Genomic DNA, 12,563 nt, shown 5'->3' with positions numbered 1-12,563 from the left:
CCCCACATCTGACTTGCAAATGACCTTGGGGATGGGAGTCTGGGTTGCAGCTCAGCCCTGGGAAGGGCTGCCGAGCTCCCTCCCTCCTGGTAAATGGTGCCTTTCTGCATGCTCCTGCCCAGACCCTCACATCCTCAATCATGGAGAGAGCTGATGGCCTCTGCTGATGAAATGTCAAGCCACAAACCCAATCCCAAATAGGAGCAGTGTTCACCCCTGGGCTTTTGGGTGCACTTCCTGTCCTGAGACTGCTCTAATCAATACTGGACACCTGACGCTTCTACCCAGCTGCATTTTTCTTGGGCCATCTCTTTTCCCGCTGCAGGATGGGCTAATGTCTGTTGAAGGAAGTAGGCGGGTGAGTATAGAGACTTGTACCGGCTTGGGGCCTGAGAGTGACAGTGGGGGCCTTGTTGTGGGGTGCGAGAGAGATCACGCCAGGCAAGTCTAGGATGTATTAAGGAGTCTTTATTAACCAGGCTTGGTGATACAGGCCCATTAGAAATTAGCAAATGACAAGTCCACTGGCAATCCAGTCTGAGAGGAATATTACTGTGAAACCCATCCTTTAAACTGAAGACCTGTGGCCCAGCTTTCCCAGCAATATAAGTTATCCTAAGAGACATGCAGCAAACAACCTGGGCTCACAAAGGTGCAAACATTCACCTTTTCCTAGTTTCTCTGCCCACATTCCATTACTGCTAGGCCTCACCTCTCCTGAAACTCTTGAAAGTACACAAAATTAGAAATACAAAGTATCTCAGCATTAACATCTTCGCTGAGTCACTTAAGCAGTGAACAGAGGATGAGAAGTACAGACATTCAGGGGCCGTGTTGAGGGGCTACCTGTCCTTGGAGTCTGTCTGCAGGAGCTGGTACTGGAGGGGCCAAGAGTCGGAGTGCCTTTATGGGGGTTTGTGACAGGAGTGCTTATGCAACAATGCAATACTGTCCCCTCTCAGGTTCCAGATGATGGATGATAGGTGAGCATCACAGGTGGACAGATAGACTCACATAGGTAGGGGGTGGGGAGTACAGGGGAAGTGGTTTCTAAGCTCGTGACCCTACACTAGCTGCCTAGGACCACCACACCTTTGGATTCCTGAGCAGCTTCAGGTGGGTGAGCCCTCATCCAAGAGCATCATCCGGGCAGGCAGTGGTGGTTGTGGGTAGAGCTGAGTGTTGGGGGTGGGGGCATATTCTGTGCCAAATGCCTCTCTTTTACTCTCTTCCTTGTCACTCTGTTGTGATCAGCTCCCTATGGTTGGCAGTCTACCAGTTCCTCAAGGCTATTGCCTTTTAGTTTCCTCACATTGGCTTTCTGCTGGGGGCCCCATCTGCTCTGTTGCGCTTGGGATCGATAAGGATTTTAGACTAATTCATGGCCTCCACAGAGGCTTCTTAGGCTGCAGGGGACACTGGGCACACACAGCCACATGTGCCCCAAAGCAGTGTGACAATGAGGGAAAAGAAAATGAGCAAAGGAAGGAGCAAAACAATCTAGCTGCGTATGATGGGATTTCCATCCGAAAGTCAGAAAATGACCAACGGAAATCTAACAGAATTTCTAGAAGTGTGCAGTCAAAGCCAAATACAGATTAAATGGACAGGTAAATTCCACACCACTGGATCCATTGGAAATGCTGTGTCGTTGTTAGCTTGCCTCAGCCCTTGGCCAGCAGTGTTAACTGCCAGAATGCCATATGTTGCCTGGGAGTTGGTTGACCCAGGTTGGTGTGGCTCATGTGTCTGGGTATCTTGGGGTGGGCAGAGCTGGTAGGTGCTGCAGCTACTAGAACCTGGGCCTGTTGATACAGGGCTTTGCTTCATCTGCCCCCCAACCCACTCCTGCCATTAGCTGGGACTTGTACTCCCGGTGAGGGCAGAGCTGCAAGAGAGCAAGTCCATTTTCAATCCCTGCTTGTGTCCTGTCTGCTGTCCACCGGGGCCAACAAGCTCATGGCCATGCCCAGCTCACGGTGAAGCACAGGAAGAGCTTGGCCCTGGGGCCAGCACGGCAGTTACCGTCTCAATTCAAAGTCAACAGAATAGAGAGCCTGACTTTCAGGACAGTGAGAAAAATCACAAGCAACATGGCAGTAAAGGGATTAAAAGCATGTAAGAGGATAAAACATACATTGATAGAAAACATAAAGGAGACCAAGGAGTGGTGCTACCAAGTTTCTCGTGTGGGGAGACAGCACAGGAAGGACTCCAGGGTTTGCTGTAGTCATCTGCATCACAATGTGCAGTCCAAGTCTGAATCCTGAGGAAAGTTTCAGCAGATGGACTCTGACTCGGCCCGAGCATTATCAAGTGGAGCAGGTGGGCGAGAGTGCAAGACAATCGCACATGGTGGGGATGATGCTGGAGCAAAGCTTGCCGGCAATGTGTGGGAACATCTCTGGGTGACAAGCATTCTGTAAGCCACAGTACTAGGCAGACACGAGCAAACAAGAAGATTCTAGAAAAGGAGTCAGACACAGATGGTGATTCAAGACAAGCTGTATTGCATACATGGCTGCAAGACAACTGATTATTCATGTAATAAAAGAGGAAGCACCTTTTTAAAATAATTGTTTATCTGAAAGGCAGAGTGATAGATATACAGAGAGAAGATCTCCCATCTGCTGGTTCATTCTCCAGATGATCACAGCAGCTAGAGCTGTTCTAGGCTGAGATCAGGTGTCTCCCCCTTATTCTAAGGAACCTAAGCATTTGGGCCATCTTGTGCTGCTTTCCTAGTGCCTTAGCAAGGAGCTGGATTAGAAATAGAGTAGCTGCGACTAGAGTGGATGTACTGTCATGGGAAGGTGGTGTTGCAGATGGCAGCTTAGCTCACTAAAGCACAGCATCACCCTGGAAGAGAGTGCTTTATCTCGCTAATAGAAAATCCACTCTACTCTGATGAAAGCGCCAATCACAGCCCTATACCAATAAAAGTCCAAGAAATGTCAAGATACAGTAGCCAAAAGGGACAAGGTAGATTTAACATTCAAGACTCCTGTATATGAGCCTGACTGTGAATGCTGTTGGGAGATGAGCAATACATGTGGATAGAAACATGAGTCTAGGGCCCCGCGCCATGGCTTAATGGGTAAATCCTTGCCTTGCAAATGCCGGGATCTCATATGGATACTGATTCATATCCCAGCTGCTGCACTTCCCATCCAGCTCCCTGCTTATGGCCTGGGAAAGCAGTGGAGGATGGCTCAAAGCCTTGGGACCCTGTGCCCTGTGAGAGATCCAGAAGAAGATCCTGACTCCTGGCTTTGGATCAGCTGAGCTGTGGCTGTTGTGGCCACTTGGGAAGTGAACCAACAGATGAAAGATCTTCCTTTCTGTCTCTTCTTTTCTCTGAAATTCTTCTTTTCAAATAAAAATCAATCATTATTTTTAAAGTTCATGGGTCATCATATATGCACACATCCATCCTTCAGGGCATCATGGGGAATCCTGGTGTCTGGAAACTAGAACTGATGGAGGAGTATAGAGCTGTTGACTCCAGCAGCTGGGCTCATAACACTGGGTGCAAGGCAGGAGGAGCCCGCCATCACGGAGCACAGTGCTACAAGAAACAGCACCTCACACGGGAGTGACAGTGACAACGCAGACCACGTCAGGCTTGGAGGAAGGCTGAGGTTGCAGGTGGGGGCAACTGCATGCTAAGGCTGACACTGTCTGTCATAGCATGCACCTGTCAGGACAATGGAAGGTGCACGCCATGCGACTCAACTTCAGACTTACTGAGCTTTCCCTGGTAGCCTCCAAAATGTCCTTTTCCTGTGCTGGAACCTGGCCCAGAATTCCCCACTGCATCTAGCTGCTTCCTCTGCTCTCCAATAATCCCTTCATCTCTGTCTTTAGCGCCCTTGACCCTGGTGCAGGGGAATGGGGGGAGAGGAAGCTTTAAACAGGTTGGCAGGAGGTCTTCTGCACATAGACTTGAAGGAGCCAAGGGTTAGCAGAGGGAGAAACATCACAGAAGAGGGAGCAGCTGTCACAAAATTCATGGGTGGGAGCAGGCTGGGGCTGAGTGAGCTAGAAGGGCAGTGCCTGGTGAGGCCCAAGGGGTGGGCACAGGCAACTCTTGAGGGTTTTTGGCAGCTCTGTTTCTCCTGGAGGTTTCTGAAAGGAGGGGGTGGGGGCCAAGGCCAGATAGATTTTTACTGAGTCTGTGTGGCTGCTTCGGAGGACAGAGGCAGGGGAGGAGCTGGAGTGGTGAGATCTGGGTGGAGCTTCTGCAGTAGGGCCAGCAGCAGCTTGTGGGCAGCTGCGGTGGAGTCGGATCTGGGCATATCAATCCTGATACAGCAGAAACTGCTCCTGCTTGAGACTCAGCCCATGGCCTGCCCACTCTGCCTGCCTCCCCACCCCATGCCCCTGTGACTGCTTCTGCAGGAGGCATTCATGCCAAGATGCTGACTGCTGAATTCCATCCTTTGTGAACTGGATGATTCAGATACTAGCACCTCTAAACTGTTTCTATACACAATTCAGCTTTTCTAGAAGAATGACCATCTCACTGCCAGTCTCAAAAGGAGTTCGTGTCTGGATGTCATCATGTGTCCACGCAATTCTCTGCCAGTATACCTGTAGATTGTTCCCAAGTCTTGGCAGCTATAGGTAAGGCCAAGAGGATATGTGCTCATACCTGGGATTTGAATGGTGGGTTTGCTAGGTCAAAGAATAGTCACTCTTTGCATCTTTATTAATTTTGCTAAAGTAGCCTCTGAAAAATAATTGTCAGCACTAATGAGGGAATCGTATTTTCTACCCATCTTAGTCCTTTCAATTACTCATCCTTTACATGTTGATAATCTAGTAGCATAAACAGGCTATAATGTTTACTTTTTCATATGCCTGCATAGCTTCAAGGTCAGATATCTTTTTAGGTGCATATTTTCTTTTCTAAAAATATTTTTTTAATTGAAAAGGCAAATATATAGGCCCATGTAGGATCCCGGTGTTTGCAAGGTGAAGATTTAGCCACTGAGTCATTGTGCCGGGCCCTCCAGAACAAATGTTTGTAAAGCCAAGGAGGTAGACATCCAAGATTGTTGCTAAAATTGGCGGGGTGAGAGGTCAAGACAGAAGCATGCCATGCAGGCAGGCGCTGGTGCTGTGGCATAGCCAGTAAAGCTGTTGCCCATGGTGTCGGCATCCCACATGGGCACTACTTCTGATCCAGTTCTCTGCTAACATGCCTGGGAAAGCAAGGGAATATGGCCCAAGCGCTTGAGCTTCTGTGTCCAAATGGGAGACTCGGAGAGGCTCCTGGCTCTTAAATTAGAACCAGCAGATGAAAGACCTTTCTCTCTCTCTCTTTTCATTTTTATTGGAAAGTCAGATATACAGAGAGGAGAAGAGACAGAGAGGAAGATCCTTTGTCTGTTGATTCACTTCCCAAACAGCCGCAGTGGCTGGAGCTGAACCCATCAGAAGCCAGGAGCCCAGAGCCTTCTCTGGGTCTCCCACGCAGGTGCAGGGTCCCAAGGCATTGGGCCATCCTCGTCATCCAGGTCATAGGCAGGGAGCTGGAATGGGAAGCAGGGCTTCTGGGATTAGAACCAGCACCCATATGGGATCCTGGCATGTGTGAGGCAAGGACTTTAGCCACTAGGCTACTGCGCTGGGCCCCCTCTCTTACAGTGCCTTTCAAACATTAAATATATATATATATTTTTAAAGATTTTATTATTATTGGAAAGCGGAGTTACAGAGAGGAGGAGAGACAGAGAGGAAGATTTTTCATCCGATGCTTCACTCCCCAAGTGAGCCGCAACGGGCCGGTGCGCGCCGATCCGAAGCCGGGAACCTGGAACCTCTTCCGGGTCTCCCACATGGGTGCAGGGTCCCAAAGGTTTGGGCCGTCCTCGACTGCTTTCCCAGGCCACAAGCAGGAAGCTGGATGGGAAGTGGAGCTGCCGGGGTTAGAACCGGCGCCCATATGGGATCCCGGGGCTTTCAAGGCGAGGACTTTAGCCGCTAGGCCACACCGCTGGGCCCTAAATATATATTTATGTACATAATGTGTATGTTATATATATATAAGATTTATTTATTTTTATTTCTTTATTTTATGGAGAGAAGGACAGAGAAAGATCTTCTATGCACTGGTTCATTACCCAAATGGCTTCATTGGCCAATACTGAGCCAATCCGAAGCCAGGAGCCTGTAGTCTCTTTCAGGTCTCCCACATGGGTGCAAGGCTTTGGGCCATCCTCCTTTGCTTTCCCAGGTCATAAGCAAGGAGCTGGATGGAAAGTGAAGTAGCCTGGACACGAATCAGTAGCCATACGGGGTGCTAGAGCTTAAAAGGGGAGAATTAGCCAATTCAGTCATCATGCTGGATCTGATAAATGATTATATATAATTATTCATATACAACTTATTATATATAATTTAGATTTACATTATATATATTATATATATGTTTATATAATTTGTAATTATATATAAATAATATACTTTTCAAAAGCATGTTACTTAACTTTATGAAGGTGCAATGGTGGACAGGACAGTGGCCCCCAGTGAGGCCCACAGCTGAATCCTCAGGGTATGGATGTATTATTCTATGTTGCAAAAGGGAGTTTCTTTGCTAATGGGGTTAAGTTTGGGGATCTGAGATGGGGAGAGTACATGATTTGTTTGATGTACCCAATGACATCCTCAGTACCCACATGGAGACATGTCAGAGCTCTAGAGACTGGAAACTGCTAAATCGTGGAGAAAAACAGGCGGCCTTTTGATGCTGGGAAAGGCAAGGATATGGTGCCTCCTTGGAGCCTCCCTAAAGGACCAGGTCTGTGAATGACCCCTCTATTCTAACCCTGTCAGAGAATAACTCAATAGCGGAAGCAGGAAAGTCATCCAGCTGCTGATAGGAGAATTCAAACACACACCAATCCCAAGCGTGCATGGTCAGAGAGGCAGGCGGAAGAGGGGCAGAAAACAAGGGAGCTAAGGCTCCAGCCCTTCCACCTGCGAGCCAAGAAGGAAAGTCCAGAACTGCCCTCACCACCTATCTCACATTTTACTACGGTTAGATAAGCAGTCGCCGCAGCGATCCAAACCGAAACAGTGCAAAGTTATGATGAGCCTGTGTTCTGAGAAAGCTGTGTTTACAAAACTAGACAGCAAGTAGATTTGTAGATTCCTGCCTCCCACTCCAGCCCCAGCCCGAGTTGAGCCACTAGGAGACCTCAAGCACCACAAGGGACACCTGTGTGAGAACTGCATGCAGCCAAGCCCAGCGGGAATGGCTGAACCATCAAAGCAAGCCAATGACATGAGGTGGGGTTAAGGCAGCGATCAGTGCAAACTCGGGCCAGGTGGGGCCTGCCTGGTGCTGCGTGAATCGGAATAAGGAGTCAGAACTGTGGGAGGGGGAGATTAAGTTGGCACCAGGCAGTGAGCAGCAATGGAGAGTGCAAGGTGTGTTTTGGGGGTGCTTGGGGCATTCATGGGGCATGCTTGATCTCCCGTGGGACATGCGGAATGAGTAGGTTTCCCAGCTGCTGGTCAGGATGAGCAGGCCTCAGGGGGTGGCCTTGTGGCCGGGTCTGCACAGGGCCTCATCCGGTGCCTTCCTGGGGTCTTTGTCTGAACTTTCCCTTTGTAGTCCTGCTGGACTTTGTTAAAGTAAGACCCTTCTGGCCTTACTTTAATTTGCGACCTGTGGAATGGCCTCAACTCCAAATACAGCCGTATCCTGAGATGCTGATGGTTGGAGCTGAAAAGTTACGAGTCTGGGGGAGACCCAGCTCAGTCTTCAGCGTTTACTGGTCTGGGTGACTGGTGTCCTATTCCAGGTGGGCCTTGGGAGACACAGGTGCAGAGGGACAATGCCATGCAGCAATGAAGACAGTGAGCGGAACGCCGTAAATGGCCAGCTAAGCAGACTGAGACGGACCCTTGCCCGCACCCTGGAAGCCGCCAGCCCTGCTAATGTCCTGCCCCTGACCTTCCAGAACGGTGAGAAAATGGATTTTTTTGTTCAAGTCTGTCGAGTACTTTGTTATGGCAACCCTAGCAAAATCATATGTGCTCAAATATGATTGTTGATGCTTCAACAACGAAGCAGAGGTATTCTTGTGCTTTAAGCAAAAAACAGCTCAGCATGTTGTTTGCTGAGCACCTGAAGGGAGAAAAACAAACAGAAAGAGGAAGGGCTCAGGCTCTCAGATGCCACCACCCCTGTCGATTCAGGCAAGCATAGGTGTCCGAAGTCAAGCGCCATCTGCTGCAAGACGGAGGTTGAGAGCCTGGAGAATCTGGAGCCTCCTTGGCAGGCCACAGTAGCCTGTTCCACGAAATGGGGGCATACATTGCAGATCCAATTAAGGGAACTGGTTGGCCCAGTCACTTCTTGGAATTTGAGTCCCAGGACTCATCAATTTCAAGTTTATGTTTCTGTCGGTTGTGGTTTAAATGTGTACTCTCCAAATCCGGTTGTTACCAGTATCATAGTAAAGCCTTTGAAAGATGCTTCAGTCGTGTGGGCTCCAGACTCAGAGATTGGATTCTCTGATGAGGGGACTGGAAGTTCTCATGAAGAGATTGGATGTTTTTGTGATTAGGTTAGATGCAAATGAATTGATGTTCTTGGGAAGGGGTTGACCTTCTTATGGTTGGACTAAACATTGTTATGAAGAGATGGATGTCATCGTGAGTAGATTGGACATTCTTGTGAGTGAATTGGGCATTCTCACGAGGGGTTTGGACATTACCGTGAAGGTATTGGATGTTATCATAAGGGGATTGGACTTTCTCGGGAGGAAATTAAATATTTTCATGAGGAAATAGGGTATTCTTAGGGAAATGAATATTCTAATGGGGGAATGGGTTATTCTCAAGAAAGGATTGGATATTCTTATGAAGGGGTTCAACATTATCATGAGAAAATTTGACAATTTCATTAGTGAATTCTACATTCTAATGAAGCTATTAGATATTCTCGTGAAGGTATTAGGTGTTTTCATGAGGGATTTGGACATTCTCACGAGGGAACTGTATCTTCTCATAAAGATAATGGATTGCTTATGAGTAGATTGGAGGGCTCATGAGGGGATTAGATGTCCTCTTGGGGTGACTGGACTTTCTCAGGAAGGGTTTGGATGTTCCTATGTTAGGAAACTAGGAGCAGTTTGTTTTTAGCTTCCCTTTCTGCCTTTGATCATGTGAAGATGCACCAAGAAATCTCTCATTCTATCAAAGTCTGGCATCTTGACCTTGACTTGTCAACCTCCAGAACACGAATAATCTCCTTTCCTTAAAAAATGAGCAAGTCTGATGTGTTCCGTTTCTGGCAGCAGAATACCACAAGTTACAAAGCAGTGTCCAAAATTCCGTGATTTATTTTGTCACTCAAATTGCTCCAGATTTGACCAAGAGGAGCTCCGTCAGCAGCACCAGAATTCCTTTAGTACCATGTCATCATTGCGGTTCGTTGTTGTTGTTGCTGAGTACTTCCTTCCTTTCTGTCATTATGAGCTATGCCAGATTCAGCTCACATATTCCCTGCCACTGCCTGAGGATCAGCTGTTTCCCTAAGGAATTCTGCGCCTTTGGTTAAGAAACTCGGGGTGTGGGGCATGCTCCTTGCTAGGCAAGGGTCTCCTCTTTGAGGCCCTGTCAACAGAGCCAAGAAATCTGCCTGTGTCTAGGCCAGCTGGTGTATGTCCACCATCTGTCAGTGTTTCTGAATGTGACTGCCTAGGTTAAGCTAACTGTGAGTTCACATTGATGTTTCACAACATCAAATCAGACTACTTCAAAAAGGGTCATGGAAAATGGAATTAAAAGATCAACTTATTTTTGGCGCAAAAAAAATTCTTTGAAATCCGCATATAGTTTTCCTCCTGATACACATTTCCCACAGACTATTTGGAGGACCCTCAGGTTATTGCACTCAACTCCTTGCTGGGTTCGTGGTGCTGAACTCTGGCACCTGAATTACTCAGTCATAACTTTTGTGGATGGGAAAAACAGAACACACAGAGTTACATGGTTGGGGCCATCGCCTGTACATGAGGTCTACCCCTTGGGGTTCTCTTGATGTTGTGTTGGAGTGGGTTCTGGGTGGTGCTCGGTGGGTGCTGTGGGTGGGTGCTGGGTGGGTGCAATGTGGCACCGATCTGCTGGCAGGCAATGGCATGGCTGAGGAGGAATTTTTGAGTACTGGCTCAATCCAAGGTCACACCTGCTTGCAGGGCAATGATGCCACTATCCCTGTCTTTCCAGTTTGGGACAGTTCAGCAAGGTCAGCTGCTGAGCTCACATCCTGGTGGTCATGGTTCCTCTGCACTGTCTGCTTCCTTCCTGCCTCCCAGGGCTGTGGATCTAGAAGACAGGATCCTCCCTGCATGTCACTATCCCCCCTTTGGTCTGCTTCTGGGGGGAACAGTACCATTCTCAGAGCAACAAGCCAGCTGGGAAGCTGCCCCAGCCAGCCCAAGGATTTTCCCTTCCTGCATTGGAGACATTCATGTGGAGGTGGCAGCGATGCTGGCTTTCCATCCACCTCTAATGAGCAACCCATGGCCCTCCTGCTCTCCTGGTACTTCCCGAGGCTCAAATGTCCTCAGGATGGGGCCACAAGTCACAAAAAAGCCAGGGAGTCATGGATCTAGATGAGAGTTGGCCTATGGAACGCTCAAGTCTGTTGCTAGAATTCTCACCAGCATCCAAAAGGCAGGAGGCATCAGTTGGAGCAGAGGGGTGTGGGCACGTGAGTGAGCAAAATTAGCAGAGGCAGAGGAAAGAACTTGGCAGAACTCTGGCCAGCTGCTCACTGAGAGCCCAGCCTAGGACCGCTGGTTCCCCATCCAGCTGACTGCCACTGTGGGGGAAAACGGAGGGACTATCTTGACCTAGCTTTGATCCTTAAAGACAAGCTAGAAGTCTTGACCGTGTGCAAGCATATGCATATGTAAGCATGCAGGGTTTTGTATGTGTTAACAGAAATGACCATTTCATGCCAAAACCTCATAGCCAGATAGATAAAGGATGCCATATCCTATATCAAAATAAATGCTATGTTTTAGGGAATTTAGTTTTAGGGAATTTATTTCAAAGGTAAAGTGTCAGAGATGGGTAAAGAGAGAGAGAGAGAGAGAGAGAGAGAGAGAGAGAGAAACCAGACATCTTCTATTCACTAGTTCATTCCCCAAGTGCAATAGCCAGGTTGGGTCAGGTCAAAGTCAGAGACTCTATCCCGGTCTCCTATGTAGGAACTAAGCACTTGAGCTTGCTTTATTTATTTGAAAGGTGGAGAGAAGAAGAGAGAGAATTCCCATATTTTGATTCACTTTCCAAATGCCCACAGCTCAGGACCAGTAAAATCAGGAGCTGGGAACTGAGCCCTGGCTTTTTGCATTGATGGTGAAGACCCCACTATTTGAGCCATCACTGCTGCTCTCCCAGGAACATTAGCAGAGAGCTAGAGCAGAAGTAGAACAGCTGATATGGGATGCTGGCTGAACCTGTTTCCTTGCATCATGAGACTCTCCGGAGCCTGCATTAGCTGGAATCTGGAGTCCAGAGCCTGAGCTGGGAATCCCATGCCGGGTATTCCAATACACAATGTAAGAGTCTACACTGCTAAGCTAAGCACTGTCCCTAAACTTAACCTCTTAATTCTACTTTTTTCATGGACTTTTGAAGTATTCTTAGATAAGACTCTGATATAGAATACAAATCCAATGCAAACAAATGCAAATTTAGCACACATAAAAACAATAGTAAGATCTTTTATGTCCCCTCCCCCAGGCAAAGAAACAGAAAAGATGAATGATACTCAGTGTTGGTGAAGCTGTGTTGAAGTGAGTCTTGGGCTTCAGGCAGGATCCTTGTGAGAAATCAAGTCTGGTGGTGGGGGATAGAGAACAGGTTCAGCACCCAGCACAGCCGGGGAAGTGAGCAGGTGGAGCCAAGGGAGTGGTGGTGGTGGCAGCAGAGGCGAAGGAAATTCCAGCTGAAGACAGTCCAGGTGATGAGATGTCATCCCTGAGAGTGGTGGAGGGTCAGGAGCCTGACGAGCTACCATGGTGACCAGACATGGAGGAGGAGGTTCTAGTTAGCTGCATTCTTGTTCAGTCTGATTTTGTAAGGAAGTGCACCACGTGCCTGGGAGAGGTCTTGGGAGCCCAAGCTGAGTCTGGCCAAACACAGAGTCTTCATGAGTGCCAGGCAGTCCTCTGGGTGTGCAGATGTGGAAGGGAGCAGGCCCATTGTCCACCTGGCCATGGGCACCTGAGGCTGAAGCGCGCACCACTTTTGGTCAGATCTGCTCAGGGACTGATGGGAGCACAGTACTTACCAGTTGGGCTAAGAACACAAGCTTTGCATCAAAAGCTGGACAGTCACTCCTGATGACCCTGCTCACTGTCAGAATGGACTTGGGCCGCAGAAGCTTGAGCCCTCCATCTGAGAGAGGATGGAAACAAAGGCCACTGTGGGCTGTGCTCAGGACCTGGTAAACCAGGAAGGGGCCTTGCTGATGTCTTCTGCTCCTGTTGGCTTTGAAGACAGTATCTGACTTCTGTAATAGAATATGTGTG

The 12,563-nt window shown here is 48.4% G+C and overlaps 1 long non-coding RNA gene across 1 annotated transcript; it reads left to right on the top strand.

Moving 5' to 3' along the window:
* Positions 1-1,010: 1,010 nt before the first annotated feature.
* Positions 1,011-7,974, top strand: LOC131482895 (uncharacterized). The gene is made up of 3 exons (XR_009247389.1): positions 1,011-1,116; positions 4,501-4,626; positions 7,625-7,974. It is a non-coding gene; the product is annotated as an uncharacterized LOC131482895 (long non-coding RNA).
* The last annotated feature ends 4,589 nt before the right edge of the window (positions 7,975-12,563 follow it).

Source organism: Ochotona princeps, chromosome 21, assembly GCF_030435755.1.
Source record: "Ochotona princeps isolate mOchPri1 chromosome 21, mOchPri1.hap1, whole genome shotgun sequence".
NCBI classification, from domain to species: Eukaryota; Metazoa; Chordata; class Mammalia; order Lagomorpha; family Ochotonidae; genus Ochotona; species Ochotona princeps.
The sequence above is the reverse complement of the archived record's forward strand: the minus strand, read 5'-3'. Positions and strand labels throughout refer to the sequence as shown.